Raw genomic sequence first — 9432 nt, 5'->3', positions numbered from 1 at the left:
GGGGGAGGGGATCTCTCTATCTCCTGGATCTGAATGCCTGTTCCCTTCCCAAGTTAGGGAAGTTCTCAGCTATGATTTGTTCAAATACACATTCTGGACCTCTGTCATTTTCAGCGCCCTTGGGAACCCCAATTAAACGTATATTTTTCCTTCTGAGCCTGTCATTTGTTTCCCTTTCCCTTAACCTATCCTATGAGCTTTTAATTGTTTTTCTCTTTTTCTCCTCAGTTTCATTCCTTGCCATCAGCTTTTCTCCAGTGTCAGTCACTCACTCTTCTACCTCATTAAACCTCATTGTTATGACCTCCAGTTTGGATTGCACCTCATTTAATTGATTTTTAATTTCGGCCTGATTAGATCGAAATTCTGCAGTCATGAAGTCTCTTGAATCCTTTATGCTTTTTTCTAGAGCCACCAGTAGCTTTATAATTGTGCTTGTGAACTGGCTTTCTGATATTGAATTGCAATCCAAATTTTATAACTCTGTGGGTGAGAGGACTGTCTCTGATTCTTTCTTTAGAGGTGAGTTTTTCCTTCTAGTCATTTTGCTCAGTGCATCGTGGCCAAAAACAAGTTGTACTGGAAAAAGGAGAAAAAGAGAGAAAAAAAAGAAAAGAATAAAAGCGGGGGGGGGGGGAACAAACGGAAAACAAAAATCAAGGGGGAGTGTCCTCTGATTCTATACACTGTAAATCCCTCGACTGCTCTTGAACTTTCTAGTGCTGCTTGGTCAATAACTTTATTTCCCCCTGTCCTTCTAGCTGTTCTTCACCTGGGGGAGGGGCCTGCTGGGCCTGCTGTGCTGATTCTCAGGTGTGTGCACCTGGTGGAGATGCCCAGCCCCCTGCCAGGTGCATTGCTCCATGGGAGCTGTTTATCCTGTGAGGCGCCTGCTCAGTCCGGGGTAAAAGGTGACACCAGTAGGAACAACAGTGGCAGCGGCCAGCTCTCCAGCCCTAGAGTCAAGTCCCGCAGTAATACCGGGAGCTCCCAGTCCACAGGGACCTGGATGCTCCCTGGGCAGGGGCACCAATCTGTACAGCTGGGGGCGGCAGCAGGAGCGTCCTTGCTCTCCTGTGTCCTCCCAGCCTCTGCCTGTCCTGGGGGGTGCCGGATCTTGGGCTGTGTCCCCCGTGCCCTGGGCTCTGGGGTCCTAACCGTTGGAATCCCGCTCCTGGGCTCGCAGCCACCTCCGTGCATCGCCGCCACCTGAACTGCTCCAGGGCCATAGTGGACGCATGCTCCAGGCCTTTAGGGAGCTCTACCTGGGGTGTGTGGCTCGCTCTCCCCCAGGGTGCACTTCCTCCATTACTGCACCTGGGAGCCTGAAGGCATCACCACCCCTCTTGGGGTCCTGCCCGAGCTCCCTCCCAGCGCCTTGCCATCTGGAAAGTTTGGTAAAGCTCCCGCTTCTCCGGGCCTGTGCTTTCCTGTCTTGGGGGCACTTGCTGCGTGGCCTTAGCCTGGCTCCTCACGGGGCCCCTCCCGCTTGGCTGCTGTTTTCTTTATTTTTTGTTTCCATCTTCCTACCTTGATAGAAGTGCCAACTCTTCTCACTGTAGCATTCCAGCTGTTCTCTTTTTAAATCTCAGACTGAATTCGTAGGTTTTCAGGATGATTTGAAAGTTATCTAGGTAAGTTGGTGGGGACAGGTGCCTTGGGGACCCTACTCTTCCGCCATCTTGCCCCGCCTGGCCACGCTCAAAATTTTTAATGATTCTTAGAACCTGGATATCCTGACTGATGCAGCAAGAGGGCAACAATCCGTGTATATTCAACTGTTGCCTTTCTTCCAGGGCAAAAGCCAAGTCAGAAGAGTTAGAGGCCATGCAGTCCCATTGTTTGAAGAATGGAGTCACCGACCTCTCCATGCCCAGGATTGGATGTGGTCTTGATGTCCAGAGCGTGTGAAGGATATCTGAGGCTCTCAGAACGCCTCTTCATCCAGGATGGACCGGCAGGGCCCCTTCTCTCCAGAGCAGCCTCCGGGAATTGCCCCACAGAGGGGAAGCGGTGAGTTGGGGGGCACGTCCAGCAGGGGCTGAGCAGGCGCCCACCTGCGGTCTTCACCAAGTGCACGATGCCTTCCCAGAGCCTGATAGTCCTTCCTTGGCTGGACGGCCAAAAGGAGTAGCCAAAAAGGACTATCAACGGGTTACAGCCTCTTTTCCCCCAACGGGCTGCTGAGGGGCAGCAGCACCGGGTGCCCACCCACCTGGGGGCATGGAGCCGCATGTGGCCCCTGCAGGCCCTTAGCCCCAAGGACAGCTCCCCGGGAGGGCCGGCAGTGGGACAAGGCCAAGCTGGGGACCCTCTGCAGGGCTGCATCTGCCCAACAGTGGCTGACAGGGTCGGCCAGGGAGGGCGGCATGCAGGGCAGGAGGCAGAGGCTGCTGGGGCCCTGGTACAGGCTGGTTGATCTTCTTAAAGAACCAGCTCCTGGTTTCATTGATCTGTTCTATTGTTTTCTTAGTTTCTATTTCATTTATTTCTGCTCTATGCTTTATTATTTTCTTTCTTTTGCTAGTTTGGGGTTTTATTTGTTCTTCTTTTTCTAGCCTCTGTAGGTGTAAGTTTAGGTTGTTTATTTGATATTTTTCTTGCTTCTTGAGGTAGGGCTGGATTGCTCTAAACTTCCCTCTTAGAAAGGTTTCTGCTGGATTGCAAAGTTTTTGGACCACTGTGTTTTCATTTTCATTGGTCTGCAAGTGTCTTTAAATTGCTTCTTTGATTTCTTCTCTTACAATTTTAAATATTTGATTACATGTGTATATTGGAAAACATTATATAATGTCAAGAGCATGAGGTCTGGAATCCCATTACGTAGTTTTAATCCTTCCTCATAATTTACTACCTACATGACACTGGATAGACTAGTTACACTTCTGAAGCCTCACTGTTGTCATTTATAAAACCAGGATGGTGATAAAAGCACCTGCTTCCAGAGAAGGATACAGTCAACAAAACTAAAAGACAACCTACAGAATGGGAGAAGATATTTGCAAATGACATATCAGATAAAGGGCCAGTTTCCAAGATCTATAAAGAACTTATTAAACTCCACAGCAAAGAAACAAACAATCCAATCATGAAACGGGCAAAAGACATGAACAGAAATCTCACAGAGGAAGACATAGACATGGCCAACATGCACATGAGAAAATGCTCTGCATCACTTGCCATCAGGGAAATACAAATCAAAACCACAATGAGATACCACCTCACACCAGTGAGAATGGGGAAAATTAACAAGGCAGGAAACCACAAATTTTGGAGAGGATATGGAGAAAAGGGAACCCTCTTACACTGTTGGTGGGAATGTGAACTGGTGCAGCCACTCTGGAAAACTCTGTGGAGGTTCCTCAAAGAGTTAAAAATAGACCTGCCCTACGACCGAGCAATTGCACTGCTGGGGATTTACCCCAAAGATACAGATGCAATGAAACGCTGGGACACCTGCACCCCGATGTTTCTAGCAGCAATGTCCACAATAGCCAAACTGTGGAAGGAGCCTCGGTGTCCATTGAAAGATGAAGGGATAAAGAAGATGTGGTTTATGTATACAATGGAATATTACTCAGGCATTAGAAATGACAAATACCCACCATTTGCTTCAACATGGATGGAACTGGAGGGTATTATGCTGAGTGAAGTAAGTCAATCAGAGAAGGACAAACATTATATGGTCTCATTCATTTGGGGAATATAAATAATAGTGAAAGGGAATAGAGGGGACGGGAGAAGAAATGGGTAGGAAATATCAGAAAGGGAGACAGAACATGGAAGACTCCTAACTCTAGGAAATGAACTAGGGGTGGTGGAAGGGGAGGGGGGTGGGGGTGGGGGCGACTGGGTAGTGGGCACTGAGGGGGGCACTTGATAGGATGAGCACTGGGTGTTATTCTGTATGTTGGCAAATTGAACACCAATAAAAAATAAATTTATTATTAAAAAAAAAGCACCTGCTTCATCGGGTTGCTATGAGAATTAAATGAGATCATACTGCAGAAATCTTAGTAGGATACCTAATAGAGTAATCCAGAGGATGACTGCTGAGATTCCAAATACAGAATGAAAGAGCAGCTCAGATCCACTCTTACCTAGCCACACTCCATCAGTCTTGAAATATGTATCAGGTACAGTTTTAAAGACTTCATGAAAATTTACTGCTAGCAATAATGACACAAATGATACACCATCCATGATGTGAATTCAGTGGCAAATGTGTATTAACATTTTGAGATCAGCCTGCCACATATACATTTGCTGCTTTCACTCATTGTCTCTTCCACCAAACCTACTATGCAGGAAAACCTCTGATACACAAAGCTGTTGGGAATTTGGTCTTTGTGGCTAGAGAGAGCTCTTTGAACTCCTGATTAGTTCAGAGATTTTAGGTCTGTAGCAGATTGGAGACCCTTACAAGGCTCAAATCATACTGCATTTTATTTGGTCGAGTAAGGTAAAACTAAGTAGAGCAGAGTGAGGGAAAGAAAACAGAGCCTAATAGGTAATGACACACAGTGATGGTTAATTTTATATGTTATTGTGGTTATGCTATGGTGGTTATGCTATGGTGCCCAATAATTTGTTCAAGAACTAGTGTAGACATTACTGTGAATATATTTTTTAGATGTGAATAACATTTAAATTAGTAGGCTTTGAGTTAGGCAGATTACATTCCGGAGTGTGGGTAGGCATCATCCAAACACTTGAAGGCCATTAGAGCAAAGACCAGTTTCCTTAGAAGGAATTCAGCCTCAAGACTGTGCCATAGAAACCTTGCCTGAATTTCTCATTTGCCTGTGCAATTTGGGCTCAAGACTATAACATCAATTCTTACCTGAATTTCTAGCCTGCAAGCTTGCCCTATAGATTTGAGACTTGCCAGACTCCACAATTGTGTGAGCCCATTTCCTCTTTTGAAATAACGATTTGATTGATTGATTGATTGATTGATTGAGAGCATGCAAGAAAAGGGGCAGAGGGAGAAGTAACACGTTTCTAGATAAAAGTTGTGGTTGTTTTTCCCTCCAAATTCTAATCTTCTCTTAAGGATAATACTTTCCTCTTAAATTATAGCCATTTACAGATTTTCTTAAAATCCATTCATGTGCTTTGGAAAGAAATCTAAAATTTGTGGTCTGGAAAGAAATACTAATGCTATAAAATTCGTGTTCATTCTGGGAGGCCTGAGACACTTTTTTTTTTTTAAAGAAAATGTTAGAAGGGAACTAACATTTAGGAGATTGGCACAGAGTTGTTTGAAAAAATTAAGAGGTTGATCACTATGGATGTAGTCTGCATGTTTGCACACAATCCAATCAAGAATAAGCTGACCCAATTATCTAGACATAACTGTGCCAGTCTCTTTGGGTGCAGAAGCCTGTGTTCTCCTAAGAGAGACAAAGCTAAAACATACTACACATTTATAACAATATTTTTGGGTTCACAAAACTTTTTGCTCAGATCCATAAATAAAATAATAGAGCAAAAAGTATCAAAAAAAAAAGAGTTGAGCTGCTTGTTCAAGGCTGTAGGAGTGACCAGGGCAAGGCTCCACTGGTTTGCTTAAATTTCACACTGCTCTAGCCCTGCTCTTGTAGGTGCCATGGAGAACCATCTGAGAACCATTCAGAACTCACATTTTCTATTTCCTCATATTCTAGAACCCGTGGATTACATGTGTGTTATCCATAAAAAGCATTTGAGGCTAGCCCTAGAATTGCTGAAAAGATATACATATATACATAGACAAAAGAGTAACATTGAAATTTCAATTTCAGAAAATGTTAAATTAAAAAAAGAAATGGGCATTAAAGACTACATGTCACAAAAATCACAGGAAAATGATTATAAGGCTACAGAAATTCACAAGAGAAAATGCCAACATGACTGAACAAATCAAGACAGACTGTTGGGAAGCTGACTCTATAGGTCAGACTTGGATGGGAAGAGGACAAGAAGGGAACTGTCTAGGGGCAGCAAGAGCATGAGTACAAGTGCTAGAGCAGAGATGACAAACTGAGAAATTCAGAAACTTGAGAATTTTCCACATCTTTGAGTCCTGACTTCTTTTTGCTTTATACCTTCTTCAACTCATTTCTCTCTTCTTGCATTTTAGTATAAGCAGTCAGGAGGACACAAGCTCCTTTAAAACTTTCCTGAGCAATCTACTCAGATAAATATCTGATTTTATTGTTTCCAAGTTCAAACTTCCACAAAATACTAGAACACTCGTTAAGCCAAGTTTCAGCCATTTTATGACAAGGTTCTCCTTTTTTATGGTTTCCAATAACATGTTCCTTATTTCCATTCTGAGATCTCACAGAAAGATCTTCAACATCCATGTTTCGAACAATCTGTTTCTGATTAGTTATGTATTCTCTAAGAAGATAGAGTCTCTCTCTGAAGTTCTTGCTTTTATTTCTGAACTCTTACCAGAATTCCCTTCAGCATCTATTACTTCTACCAATAGTACCTTCACAGCAATGTGGGCTTTTCCCAGCATGGCCCTCCAAACTCCTACAGCCTTATTACCCCTTATCCAGTTCTAAAGCTGCTTTGACAGTTTTAGGTATTTGTCATAGTAGGACCCTACTTCTTGCTACCAAAATCAAAGGGGAAAATGAATGAAATGATCTTTTTAAAGATTTTTATTTAATTAAGAGGGAGCGAGAGAGAGCAGGGAAGGAGAGAGATAGACAAGGTATCCCAAGCAGACTCCCCACCCAGTGAGGAACCCCATGTGGGGCTCCATCTCATGACCTGACCCGAAATCCAGAATTGTATACTCACCCGACTGAGCTACCCAGGTGCCCCTGAAATGATCTTTATTGAAAAAATATAAATTGTATGAAGAGGAAAAAGATCTGATTAGTAATCTCAGAAAATATATAGGTGTCAAAAAAGGAAAAAAAATATGAAAGTAAAAGAATAATCTCTAGAATGACCAAGGTTAAGGAATTAATAAACTGGAAAAAAGAACTGAGAATTTTACCCTGGATGCAGTATGAAGAGAAAAAGTGAAAAAGTTGTTCATATCGAGTGCTCTTTGAGAATCATTGTTTCTTAAAATTTTAGTGGATTCTCGTAAAAGATACTAGAGGAATATTGGAACAAAGTGGTCAAAGACCTAATAGCTGAGAAATTTTAATATAAATAAAAATTGACACAGAGGATACTAAAATAAGATTTATGAGTCTAACAAATCTTACTTAAGGAAGATAAAAGGAACCAGAAGAAATCTTTGATGAAACAAAAATGCAAAATATGGTGTGTCAGTATAACTCGAAATACACTATAATGACAGTAAATGTAATAGATTAAATCGCTTTAATAAATATCAGAAATTGTCAGTGTGGATATAAAAAAAAATCAATTATATGCTGCTTACAGGAGACACTGCTACACAAACAACCTAAAACAGAAAATATAAAAAGGAAGAAAAAAAAAGAAATAGACTAAGCATATATGAAGCAAAAAAAAAAAAAATTGCTAGTGCAACAATATCTGTCAAAGTAGAATATGAAGGGGAATCCCTGGGTGGCTCAGCAGTTTAGCGCCTGCCTTTGGCCCAGGGCGCGATTCTGGAGTCCTAGGATCGAGTCCCGTGTCAGGCTCCCAGCTTGGAGCCTGCTTCTCCCTCCTCCTGTGTCTCTGCCTCTCTCTCTCTCTCTCTCTCTCTCTCTCTCTCTCTCTCATAAATAAATAAATAAAATTTTTTAAAAAGTAGAATATGAAGTCAAAGCATTAATGTGAATAAAGCATATAAGCTATAATTCATGAAAAGGCTCTAGAAATTATAAATTTGTATGTGCCTAATAATATAGACTTAAACTATAAAATACCAAAAGCCAACAGCTACCAAAACTCAGAATTACAAAATAAAAGGGAAAAGCTCATAGAAGCATAATGGCAAAATTTAACACCTCTCTCAGAAGCTACACATTTGGAGAATATATAGAGAATTTGAGTAACATGTTTGACATAATTGTGAGTTTACATATCCTTGCACTCAAAAGAGAATACAACAGAAAATACACATTCTCCTAAAGCATGCATGCAACATTTTAAATATTTATAAAATTAACTGTATACTCTCAATCACAAAGAGTCATAGTTATTCAAACCGTATTATCTGATTACAATGCAGTTTAATTAGAAATTAACTATTACAACTAATAATTAAAATCCTACAGGTTAGAAAAATCTGAAAAAAAACACAAAAGCTTAAATAATGACTAGGTTAAAAAAGACTTCACAAGGAAAATCATAAACTGTAATGGTATTACCAACAAACTAAAATATGAAAAATAAATTTGTGAGGTATAGCTAAAGCCATACTTAGAAGTTATGAATAGTCTTCAATATATTTACTACAATGAGCTAGCATTTAATCCAAGTAGATAGATGAAGAAATCAAAAGAGTAAGAAAGTTGAAGCAACAGAATTATAAAAACAAAACACAAAGAGCCTAGGAAAAACATTTATGGAGATGATTTTAAAAATCAATTTCTTTGAAAGCTAATAAACTAGGTAAGCCTCTAGAAAGTTTGACTAGATGTGCCCACACATAAATGTATCATCATATAATGGAATACTACTGTTCAGCCACTTGGACTGAGTGAACCAGATCATCAATACAGAGGAATCACAGACAAAATTGCTGAATGATCAGAAATTCTGTTTTTTAGGGACCTCTGGGTGACTCAGCGATTGAACATCTGCCTGCCTTTGGCTCAGGATGTGATCCTGGTCTGGGGATCGAGTCCCGCATCTGGCTGCCTGTGAGGAGCCTGCTTCTCCCCCTGTCTGTGTCTCTGCCTCTCTATCGGTCTCTTATGAATAAATAGAAAATCTTAAAATTTCTGTCGTTTATTTACTTATTCATTAAACAGTGTTTTGTATGTTTACATATACAATTCAATGTGTGCGTTTGTGTGTGCATGGGTATGTGGTAGATATTTATATGATCAAGTTACCTACAACATGTTCTTCATTAGTATGAAGCACATGGTGAAGTGTAAGCATTTTGAAATCTTCCAAGAATTTAAATTGATGTATGTGTGCTTGGAGTTTCTTTCTTTCCCCTTTCTCCTAATCCTACTCTTTCCTTGCCCAGAGATAATTATTATCCTGAGGATGGTGTTGTTTTGTTTTGTTTTGTTTCTCAGCTAGTTTTATACTGTTACATTTTGGAAAACCTTCCATTCTAATAAAGCAGTTTCTCTTTATCCACTTTAAGAAATTACAATTTTCCTTTGGCAATTTGGTTTTTCTACTTGTTTCTTTTATTTGACAAAGGAATGACTTCATTCTTTAAAAGAGCAAGCCAACTAAATTAATACTGACATTGAGGCCCAAGACTATGAAGAAACCAATTTGTTCATAGCACCAGTTATGCAATGGGTGAGTAAAACAAAACAAAAC

General features: G+C 40.8%; 1 long non-coding RNA gene across 1 annotated transcript; it reads left to right on the top strand.

The window, feature by feature from the left end:
• The first annotated feature begins 1918 nt into the window (after positions 1–1918).
• LOC140598439 (uncharacterized) lies at positions 1919–8867 on the top strand. Its single transcript, XR_012000870.1, has 2 exons — positions 1919–2013; positions 8697–8867. It is a non-coding gene; the product is annotated as an uncharacterized lncRNA (long non-coding RNA).
• Positions 8868–9432: the final 565 nt, after the last annotated feature.

The sequence above is a fragment of the Vulpes vulpes genome, chromosome 4 (genome assembly GCF_048418805.1).
Source record: "Vulpes vulpes isolate BD-2025 chromosome 4, VulVul3, whole genome shotgun sequence".
Classification (NCBI taxonomy): Eukaryota; Metazoa; Chordata; class Mammalia; order Carnivora; family Canidae; genus Vulpes; species Vulpes vulpes.
The sequence above is the reverse complement of the archived record's forward strand: the minus strand, read 5'-3'. Positions and strand labels throughout refer to the sequence as shown.